Here is a 12,270-nt window from a genome sequence, read left to right on the forward strand (position 1 = left end):
CATTTTTTTCTTTGTTAGTTTTATTTGTTGGCATTTAGTGTTCGTCATTTTTGCATTGGTGTGTCAGCCGACAGTGTTTGAAGTAGACTTGTTAGCCAAGGATGATTAGGAAGTGATGAGAAATGCCCTGTCTGTAGTGTACTTGCACTTCTTTAGCACCTACTGTGGTAAAGACATGAAGTTTTATTTAAAACGTTGAACTTTCTTTGCACAAATGTTAGAACTAGAAACATGCATGATAAATGGTGAAAATTTAAAACTAAAGTGGGGAACGAAGATGTTTGAAGGCGTAAATTGAACTTGACGATATTCTCTTGAATCGAGGTATCTATCAGCATCGAAAAAAAAAGAGAAAGTTGGAGATGTAAGGTGTGGGGGAGCCGAATAAAGGAATGAAATCCTATTCCTGGCTAAAAATGTAAAACATGGATTTGAATCTGAAATGAAAAGTTCTAATATAGTATTTCATTACTGTATTCCTATTCAGAAAAAAAAGAAAAAAAGAAGAAAAAAATAGTTGCTGATGGATACTGAGTGCAGAGGAATAGAGGAGAGTAAGATTTACACTAACAGGCTGATTTAAATCTCTGACAATGGTTGAAAATAGATCCCTCTATCATTTGTGATGCTAGGACTAACAACACACACACACGTTCAGGCTTTATTTGAAACGATGTCTAGACCAAGAGAAGTGCAAAGAATTGTGCTTTTGCATTGATCGACAAGGGAATATGTTGAGTTTCGCTGAGGCTAGTTGATGAATATAAATTCATTGTCGAGCTACTTTGTGTCATATTCCATTTTGTCTTGTCACCTGTTTTGCTCGAGGGCGAGCAAAAGATTAGTACTGGGGGTTGATATAGGGGGATTTTACTTGTTTTTTCTTATCTTATTATGTCGCATTGTGTTGCATTTATCATTTAGATTGCATGCATTTTGTGTTGTTTTAGCATAATTTATGTTTTCTTGTTGCTCATGTGGTTAATTGGTGAAAATGCAGGAGATTTGTGAAGAAACTGAAAATAAAAGCGAGAAATTCGAAAGTCATTCGCCCGAGCGCGCATTTACGTCCGCCCGGGCGCATCCAAGGCGTGAGAAAAAGAAGTTGGTCCGAAAGCTATCCGCCCGGGCGGAAACTTATGTACGCCCGGGCGCATCAAAGGAAATGTGAAAAAGAAAATATGCGAAAGACATCCGCCCGGGCGGAAACTTATGTCCGCCCGGGCGCACCTGTATTTTTGGAAAAAATTTTGGACGATTCCTTTCCTTAGTTCTGGATATGGGCAATATGGTGGGGATCCTTGGACGTTTTTTGGAGGGATTCAGACATATTGGAGCAGCCGCCACAAGCTTTGGAGAGGAATTCGCTCTTGGATTGAAGATTCGAAGATTTCCGGGCATCGTTCTTCGTGTTTTTCGTCAATTCTAGTATTTCTAATTTAGTTTTCATCTTTTAAACTTTGTTTTGTTTATTTCTAATATGAATTCGAGTAGCTAAACCTTTATTATTTGTTGGAATTTAAGGGGATCCTATCCCGAACTTTGATTTAAATTAATTCACATATCGATTTCTGATTTATTCTTGATTATACTATTGTTTTATCGTGTTCTTAGAGCATAGCTAACTTTAACAACGTTTTTATATTGCGAGTGAGTTCGAGAGAATAACTTGTGATAGGAACGAGTAGTATAATCCGTGGATCTACAATTTACATAGATATATGAAATTGGATACGCGCCGATAGTTATAGTCCTAAGGGTCGAAAACTAGGGGATTTCATAGATCGACATGCAATTCGCTCTTGATAAATAATTAAAGACATTTAATTACTTCATTGAGTAGAATTACTTTGGCATAGCTCGAGAGAGTGTGTTCAATTGAATAGAAAATCCTGTCGGAAGCATATAATCATTATCGAACGAATTAATTAATTCACGAGGGGTAGGTGAACCGAAATTCCCAACAAATCCATTTTTCATTGAATTTTAATCAACCATTTTAGATATTACATTTCACTATCCAATTCTTGAATCATTTCATTTGCGTATTTATTTGAGCATAGTAGTAATAATCATTCAATCAATTTTTGTTGCTAAAGATTTAATAACTGAAGATAATAATTGTCAAATACAGTCTCCAGTGGAACGATACTCGTACTTACGTACATTATACTATTACTTGACATCGTGCACTTGCGATTATTTTTTGAGCACACACAATCATATTTTTATTAAGGTTCCACAGTGCAAGTTTTGGTCGATCATTTTTCCACACTCATATGTTGATGGTCTTGATCTTGTATAATAGGGGACATGTGTCCATACATCAGGACTCATCAAATATGTTTGTTGTATTTTGAATCCGTTCCTTGAAATTTGTGTCTTGTCCTTTCTAACAGGCATTCTGGAACGTCTCAACTTTAAGCTCTGCTGCGACGTTCATTATTATCCTTTGGTTGGACAATTATTTTTGCACCCTTGTGCAAAGATGGATTTCACTTCGATAAACTTGTCTTGTTCTGCATACTGGTCGGCTCCAAACTGATGCTCTGAACTGGTCTTGAGCTGGTCTGATGAAATCAGTTGGCTCGTCAGCTGAACTGATTTCACTGATTCTGTTGAACTGGTCAGTTGGGCTCTTCATCAGTGGAACTCTTCATCAGCTGGCCGGGCTTCTGAAGATCTTCTACTGAACCGGTCTTTGGTATTTCAGTTGGAATGGTTCCGTTTGGGTAAGCAGTTGGCACTTTCAGTTTGCGTCTTGATAGCTTTAGTTTCGGTTTGATAACTGATCAGTTCGAAGGTCGATCAGCTTCAGCTTTCTGCGCACTTAGGTAAATTCGTTAGAAACAAAACAACAAGTTTTGTTAATATCAAAATCAAGATTGCAAACATAAAATGTTCCAACAATCTCCTCTTTTTTGATAATCACAAAACTTGTTAAAATAAAGCGATTTTAAAGTATAAACCCTTTAAACATTTAATAATTGTCCCAATTTGTGAGAATAAAAAATATTTAAAACATTTAAATGAATTAAAAGTAAATTTTCAGTTCGAAGGATAAATGGTTAAAAACAATTAAAAACTCCCCTCAAGAACTAAATTAAAAATTCTCCCTTAAAAATATAATCATTTGCGCGTTTAATGAAGTTTTAGCATCTTTTAACATTCAAGCAATTTAGGCAACAAATCTTAAGATAGCAGTTCAGTTACATAGAAACTAACTAGATAAACATGATGTTTATTTAATCAAATATACATTCCTTGTATCATACATTTAAGCACACCAACATGTGTAAGGAAAATTGCTACTACAATAGAAAATTTTAAACAACATCAAATATCAGTCAATTTATATATAATAGAACTGAATACACCAATAACTGGTTGCCTTTGGACGCTTGAAATGGTGCATCGATCTTGAGTTTCTTTGCCAGAAGAACAGCTAATTGCCTTGGACTTGATCTCAGTGCTGGCTAATTGGTCTAGCTGATGCAAACTGGACTCAACCGATGTTGAACTGCATTGATCATCTACTTTGATCTGATATAGCAATGAAGCGGAGGTACACTGCTGGTGATTAAGCTCCTAATCATCCAACATTTCAGCTGGTGGTTGGGTTTCGTCTGTTGATCAACTGAACTGGTAGGTTGGCAACTGAAATCTTATTCGATGATCAGCTTAGTTATTCTGCTGTCAGTTTGGACTCAAAACCCTGCAAGCTACTAAAACAACAAAATACGGAGTCGAGAGAATTGGCTACAATGTTAGTTGCAGATCCAAGAATATTCTCTCTTTCCATGGCAAACACATATAAATTTTTAAAGGAATTTTGAATGCCATTTTAAATCTCATTTTGAAACATATTTTAAAATATCAATTTTCAAATGTTCTTCTTAGAACAGCTAGCTCTGATACCAATTGATGGGATCGATTAAGTGGGTAATCGTTGAGCTACAATAACTCGGTTATTGAAATATTGAACATTGATGAATTAAATTGAGTTTAGTTTTCAAACCAAGCGGAAGACACTCGAAGCAATCCTTCGTTAAGAAAGCTGATCAGTTTAAAAATTTTAGCTTGTGTAAGCTGAATAACTAAAATAAGGGAGATTAGTTCGAGCTTGTATCAGTTGAGTTATGGTAAGAACTGAGATATTATCTCAACAGATCAAATCAGTTTAAAAGAAATAGTTAAAATGTTAGGAACACAAGATATATTTATGGATGTTTGGAAACTTCAACTGCTCCTATGTTACCTCTTCTAACCACCTCGGGTAGGTTCGACTAGAAGACTTTGATTTATACAACACCTTGTATAAACCAACTCAACTTAGGACTTAAACTACTGCCTAACTGAACTCCTAGCCTAGACTAAAAGCATTACCTTCCAGCCAACACTTGTTTAACGTCTATGTGTTAAAGACTACATACACAAGTTTAATGTCTTTGTGCAAGACTCACTCAGCTATTCAATAAGCTTAACTCTTTTTATTTGTGTGAGTGATTTTGCGTGCGTGTGTGAGAACTAATCTATGAATACAAGATGAAGATGTTCTCACACACTGAGGTAATTATGTTTCTAATCTAAGCTAATAACAAGTTGAAGAGTTCCCTCAAATCTGGGCTAGTTGCTTCTTGTAAGCTGATATCAGTTGAGTATGCCCTATCTTCTTCCACATACTTATTTTTATTTCATGTATTTTTTGTTTTTCCACACTCGTATGTTGATGATCTTGATCTTGTATATATAGGGGTAATGTGTCCGTACATCAAGACTCATCAAATATGTACGTTGCATTTTGAATCTGTTCCTCAAAATTTGTGCCTTTTCCTTTCTGACATCCATTCTAAAACGTCTCGAATTTAAGCTCTGCTGCAATGTTCATTATTGTCTTTTGGTTGGACAATTATTTTTGTACCATTGTAAAAATCTAGATTTCACTTAGATAAACTTGTCTTTTGTTCTGCAAACTAGTCGGCTCCTAACTGATACTCTGAACTGGTCTTGAGATGGTCTGGTGAAATCAGTTGGCTCATCAGCTGAACTGATTTCACTGATTCAGTTGAACTGGTCTGATGGGCTCTTCATCAGTTGAAATTTTCATTAGCTTGCGGGGCTTCTGAAGATCTTCTGTTGAACTACCTATTAGCTGAACTGGTCTTTGGTATTTCAGTTGGACTGGTTCATTTGGACAATCAGTTGGCACTTTCAGTTTGCGTCTTGATAGCTTTAGTTTTGTCTTGGTAATTATCAGTTCGAAGGCCGATCAGTTTCAGCTTTCTGCGCACTTGGGTAAATTCGTTAGAAACAAAACAACAAGTTTTTAACATCAAAATCAAGATCGCGAACATGAAATATTCCAACAAAAATGTTATGAATGCGAACTTTCTGCAGTGGAATACACGATGTACGGCCAAGGCGAGAGAACCGGAGACGATTTTGATTAGATGTCTATTTTTAGAAGTTTAGGAACTAGAAACTCGAGATTTAGAGATCCAAAATAGGAAAGTGCCTTATTTATAAATAGTAAGAGACGAACTTAATCGTTAACGAACTACTGCTAGAAAATGATAAGTTTCGGACTTACGTTACCAAAAACGAGTGGCACCAAATACTTTTAATATTGTTTGGACTTTTAGTGGATTAATTATTGATTTAATTAACTTCTTAATGGGTCTAGATTATTGGTGATTAATTAAATAATTATAGACCTTTTATGTAACCTAGAAGCCCACCTAGCAACTAAATAAAAACCCTAGCCTATAACACAAAAATCACAAGCCTCTTACACTTTCAGCACACACCACACACACTCACTCAAACCCTAGGGTGGCTGAAAGTTGATAGCTAAGGAAGGAAGGAGGTTTCGTGTCTCGTTCGTCTCTTGTCGCGTTATCGCTTATATTTCGTAAGCACAAACGATCAAGGCATGTTTTCAAACCTTCATTTATGCACCATTCAATCCATAATATTGCATGTATCTGATTATGTGTGAAAATTCATAGTGATGATGGTTTTAAGTTCCATACATGTGCATCTTATGTTTTTATGAAGGTTTCTTAACGTTTTATGAGTTGTTGAAGGAAGCATGCAAACCAAGAGATTTAAGAGTTGATCTAAAAATCTAAGAGTAATTTTTTAAGGGATTATAGCAAAAGCAGATGCCCCAAGTGCAGCATCACCTGCATGCAAATTACGTGCAGATTTACGTGCAGGCAGAAAGGGGAAAAAGGGGTCGGGTTGGGGCTCCTCGGCCAAGGGGCTGCGTGGGGTCCTAACCAAGGTATGTATGGAAGGTTTAGAGTCCTAGAAAGGTCTAGGAAGGATTCAATCAGGGCTTGGATGGGCTGGTGTACCGCTGGAACTGAAACTCAAAAATATGCACTTGTTGGGCTGTTTTGGTGTGTCACGGTTCTATGGGCTAGGGGATGGTGTAAAAGGATAGACCAGGGGCTTGGGACATGCCTTAGGGTCTCGGTGAGGGGCTGGGATGAGCTAAGAGTGCCAAAGGCTATGACAGCCGCTAGAGCGCGAGGGGGCTGCTGCGCACGGTGCCTTGCTGTTGCGCAAAGTATAGGGCGTAGGGTGCCTTGTATGTGTCTGAAATGGATTGAGCATGGTCTTATATAAGGTTTAAGGAAGATGTTTAGGGCTTGGTTTGGGGTCGTTCAAGCCGTGGTCCGTTCGGAGTCATAAATTGTCCAAACATGTCAAAATAGGGACGAAGTGGGCCGAGGTTAAATCTTTTCTTCAAGTTTCGGTTTTGGCTTGGATTTGGGAGGTTCCAGCAGCTTAAATTGGGTCTTATGATGTTAATAAAGGTTTGGTATTGGGTTGGTTCGAGTTGGAAGAGTAGTTTGATCATTTTGATTTCCTGAAAACACGAAAACGAGGTAAAAGAGTCATTCGGTGAGCGAATCGAGTCGTTTCTGAAATGTAGATCCTAAGAAGAAATTTCAAGCAAGTTTCTGGACATTTTTTGGTATTTTCAAAATTATTGAAACGAGTCATTACCATTAAGTCATTGCTGATGAAGTCAGCGTCACCAGGAGAGAATCTGGCGACGTTGACTTGAGGGGACTTTAAAAGGTTATTCTTCGAGAAGTACTTCATTGCTGATGTCCGTTCGAGGTTGAAGATGGAGTTCATGAGTCTCCATGACGGGGATTTGTCTATTGCTGATTTCGTTGAAAAGTTTGACCGGGGCTGTCACTTTGTGCCCCTGATTGCATATGATGCTGCAGAGAATTTACAATATTTCTTGGATGGTTTGAGGCCGACGATCCATCGGGGTGTGTTGCTGGCAAACCCAATAGACTAAAATGCTGATGTTGCTAAAGCTTTTCGAGATGAGCAGTCACTGAAGGACATCGAGTGGGAGATGCAGTGCAAGAAGAATTGTGCTCATCGGCCGAGTCAGCAGAATAAGAGGCCCTTCACAGGGCCTAACAGGGGTCAAGGTCAGCAGAAGTCTCAGGGGGCATCGAGACATCCACATAAACTAATTGCCCCGAAGAATGATGTGAAGCCATTGTGCAAGGATTGCAACCCTCACCATCATGGCAAGTGTCAGTGGTTCTCTGGAAAGTGCTTCAATGTGGAGAGCAAGGGCATATCAGCCCTCAATTGCCCTAAGCTTCAGGCGCCTGAATCTGGCAGGGCGTATATTATGCATGCAGAGGAGGCTGAGCCAGACACTACTCTCATCACAGGTATTTCAATCAGTATGTTGCCGATTTATTCTGGATAGTTAGGTAGCATGTTAGAACTGATAGTGGTTTAAGATCGATTGATGATTTATTTAGCAACTGTTAGAAAACCCTAGACTATTAATCCTAGGAATTCGAGATTTTAGGCATTTAATAGTTAAGAAGTTTGTGTTGGGTGTGCTGTTACTGTTAATTCGGGAATGATACGTCTCGAGGGTGTAGCCACGAATGAACTGTTAGATCCTGGAGCTACACATTCCTTTATTTCCGAATCTTTTGCGAGATGTCTGAAGGTCACACTCGAGCATTGCATTTGGGATTTAGAGTTATGGTGCCATCGGGAGAGAAAATGCTATCGTCTAGTGTGGTTCGTGATGTAGAGCTCGAGATGCAAGGACATCTCGTTCGAGTTGATCTTATTGTACTTCTTATGCTCGAGTTCGAAATTATTTTGGGTATGAATTGGTTGGCAGGAAATGGAGTTTCGATCGACTTCTGTTGGAGGACCGTATCTATTAGTCCAGTCGACAAGGAGTCATTCTCATTTGAGGCAGCTCAGAGCAGTCTTGTGCCACTCATCATCTCTTGCTTGCGCGCGAGGAAGTTGATGATTAAGGGATGTCAAGCTTTCCTGGCTAGTGTTATCTCGGTTCATGACACGACCAGTCGGTCTGTGATACCCTTGTCCCACATCTTAAAAATGAAAAATTTTAAATGAGTTTATAATGACTTACAGTGGACTTCTATAGCAACTTGGATTAATCATTTTCATAAAGCGAGGACGAATACGAAGTAGTTGCTATAGGGACCCATTGTGCATTCACGCTACCGCGGGCTCGGGCTCGGGCTCGGGGCGTGACAGAATGATATCAGAGCCGGTCATCGGCATGGAACACCGAGAAATAAGTGCTATGCGGGGCAAAGTGCTACGTGCATGGGAGACATCTCTTGAACCTGCGGGGCAAAGTGCTACATGACGGGAGCCACCACTTGAACCTGTAGGAGCCACCTCTAGATTCTCGGCACTGGTGGATCGAGGGGTCAGGCCGCGACAAGGACCTCGCGTTCTGAAGGAGGGGTGATTGTGATACCCTTGTCCCACATCTTAAAAATGAAAGATTTAAAATGAGTTTATAATGACTTACAATGGACTTCTATAGCAACTTGGATTAATCATTTTCGTAAAGCGAGGACGAATACAAAGTAGTTGCTATAGGGACCCATTGTGCAGTCACGCAGCCGCGGGCTCGGGCTCGGGGCGTAACACGGTCAATGGAGGAGGTGGAGATTGTTAGGGAATTCCCCTGATGTTTTTATTGACGACATGACCAGCGTTTCACCAGCGAGAGAGGTGGAGTTTTCTATCGCCTACGGAGATGAAAGAGCTGAAAGATCAGATTCAAGATTTTCTAGACAAGGGTTTTATTCGTCCGAGTTCATCTCCATGGGGTGCGCCAGTTCTCTCTGTGTAGAATAAAGATGGTAGTCTGAGACTCTATATCGAGTACCGAGAGTTGAACAGAGTGACCGTGAAGAACAAATATCCGTTGCCGAGGATCGAAGACCTATTTAATCAGTTGCCGGAACCTTTGGTGTTCTCGAAGATAGATCTTTGTTCTGGCAATCATCAGTTGAAAGTCAAAGAAGCGGACATTAATCAGACGACCTTCAGAACTCGTTATGGGCACTACGAGTTTCTTGTGATGCCATTTGGGTTGACAAATGCCCCAACGATCTTCATGGATCTCATGAATCACGTATTTCAATCGTATTTGGATCATTTTATTATCGTGTTCATTGACGACATTCTGATCTATTCGAGAAGTCATGAGGAGCACAGTCAAAATTTGAGGACGACACTACAGGTGCTTCGATATAGAAATTTATTTGCCAAGTTCAGCAAGTGTGAGTTCTGGCTGGAGAAGGTGGTGTTCCTTTATTTCAAGGGATGGAGTAGATGTCGACCCGTCTAGTTCGAAGCTGTGAAGGAGTGGTATGTGCCTAGGAATGTATCCGAGATTCGCAGTTTTCTATGCCTGACTAGTTATTATCACAAGTTTATCAAGGGATTTCATTTATTATAGTTCCCTTGACAGCTCTAACAAAAAAAAAGCCAAGTTTGTGTGGGGTGCCGAGTGTCAGAGCAGTTTTTAGAAGTTGAAGCAATCACTTACTGTAGCACCAGTTCTAGCCTACCTGGCAAGGGGATTATCTGCTATATACTGATGCTTCAAAGCTCGATTTGGGCGTCGTTCTGATGCAAAATGAAAGGTTGATCACCTATGCGTCAAGACAGGTGAAGATTCATGAGAAAAACTATCCAACGCACGACCTTAAATTAGCTGCAGTTGTTCTTGCATTGAAGATCTTGAGACATTACTTGTACGGTGAGAAATGTAAGATTTTCACCGATAACAAAAGACTCTTCTTTACTCAGAAGGAGCTTACCATGAGGCAGAGACGATGGTTGGAGTTGGTTAAGAACTATGATTATGACTTTAGCTACCATCCAGTGAAAGCTAATTTGGTGGCCGATGCATTGAGCAGAAAGACTGCAGTAATAGGCCATCTAGCAGTACAGAAACCTCTCCACACAGAGATTTAGAGGTTTGGCCTGGAGATTTATGCTAGTAGCCACACATCGAGATTATCTACTTTGACGGTGCAGTCCACTCTGAGAGACCGCATTTGTACTGGACATTTACTGATGAGCAGCTACAGAATTGGAAAACAAGGGATGGATTGAAGGACAGTACATTATATTCGGTGTGGGATGGAATGGTCAGATATAAGGCAGTTTATTGGTGACTAGTGGTGATTCGTTAAGAGTCGAGATTATGACAGAGGCACATGCTTCGCCGTACTCTATTCATCTGGGGAGTACGAAGATGTACAAAGACCTACAGTTACTCTATTTGTGGCCGGCTATGAAGGCAGACATTCGGAAGTTTGTGTCAGAATGCCTCACTTGTCAGCAGGTGAAGGCAGAGCATCATAGACCAGTGTCGTTGATAAGGCTGCTCCCTATTCTCGTGTGGAAGTGGGAGAATATTACGATGGACTTTGTGGTTGGTTTGCCAAAAACAATGAAGGGCTGCAATGCTATTTCCATGATCGTGGATCAGTCTGACTAAATTAGCGCATTTTCTGCAAGTGAAGATGACATACTCTATGTCGCAATATGTCGAGCTGTATATTCGAGAGATAGTCAGACTCATGGGATTCCAATGTCTATTATATCTGACAGAGATCCGCATTTTACTTCATCGTTCTGGAAGATTCTTCATTCCGCCATGGGGATCAAGCTGTTGTTTAGTACGGCCTTTAATCCACAGACTGATGGCTGATCGGAGAGGTTGATCCAGATTTTGGAGGACTTGCTACGGGCTTGTGTGATCGACTTCCAGGGTAATTGGGAGCCGAAGCTGCCGCTAGTGGAGTTTACCTATAATAATAGCTATCAGTCGTCTATAGGTATGATTCTCTACGAGGGTCTTTACGGAAAGAAGTGTAGGTCACCGGTCCATTGGGATGTGGTCAGAGAGAGCCGAGATTGGACTAGATTTTGTTCAGCAGACTACGGATTGGAGTCAAGATCCGAGATAGGATGAAGATGGAGCATAGTAGACAGAAGAGCTATGCAGACAAGAGGAGAGACTTCGAGTTTGTCGTTGAAGATCACATCTTTGTCAAGATAGCATCCATGAAGGGAGCTATGCGGTTCGGGAAGAAGGGTAAGCTCAGTCCGAGGTTTATTGGACAGTTTGAGATCTTGGAAAGGGTGGGAGAATTGGCATACAAGGTGGCCTTACCACCTAATCTAGCTGAAGTTCAAAATGTCTTCCACATTGCGATGCTCCGCAAATAAATGTCGAACATATCACATGTACTGAACTATGAGCCACTGCGGCTTACTCCAAACTTGACCTACGGGGAGAAACCAAAGCAGATATTAGGCAGGTAGGAGAGGGACTGTGTAATAAGGTGATCAAGATGGTCAAGGTCAAGTGACTGAATCATTTAGAGGAGGAAGCTACTTGAGAGACTGACATCGACATGAGGAGCCGCTACCCTGATCTTTTCGGTGAGTACTGATTTCGAGGACGAAATTCTTTTAAGAGGGGAAGGAATTGTAACGCCTGAAAACCCAAAAAACTAACCATATGCATGCATGAAAATTAATTAGAAATCTATCTAAATAGGTGGTCTAAATGTATGTCAAGTATTGGTATGATTTAATGAATATTTAACCAAATGTTATGAATGTAAACTTTCTGCAGTCGAATACACGATATACGGCCAAGGCGGTAGAATCAGGGACAATTTTGATGATATGTCAATTTTTAGAAGTTTAGGAATTAGAAACTCAAGATTTAGTGATCGAAAATAGGAAATGGCAAATTTATAAATAGTAAGCACGAACTTAATCGGTAACGAACTTTTGCTAGAAAATGAGAAGTTTCGGACTAACAATACCAGAAACGAGTGGCACTAAATATTTTTAAATATTTTTTGGACTTCTAGTAGATTATTTATGGATTTAATTAACTCCTTAATG

The sequence above is a fragment of the Primulina tabacum genome, chromosome 16, assembly GCF_025594145.1.
Source record: "Primulina tabacum isolate GXHZ01 chromosome 16, ASM2559414v2, whole genome shotgun sequence".
NCBI lineage: Eukaryota > Viridiplantae > Streptophyta > Magnoliopsida > Lamiales > Gesneriaceae > Primulina > Primulina tabacum.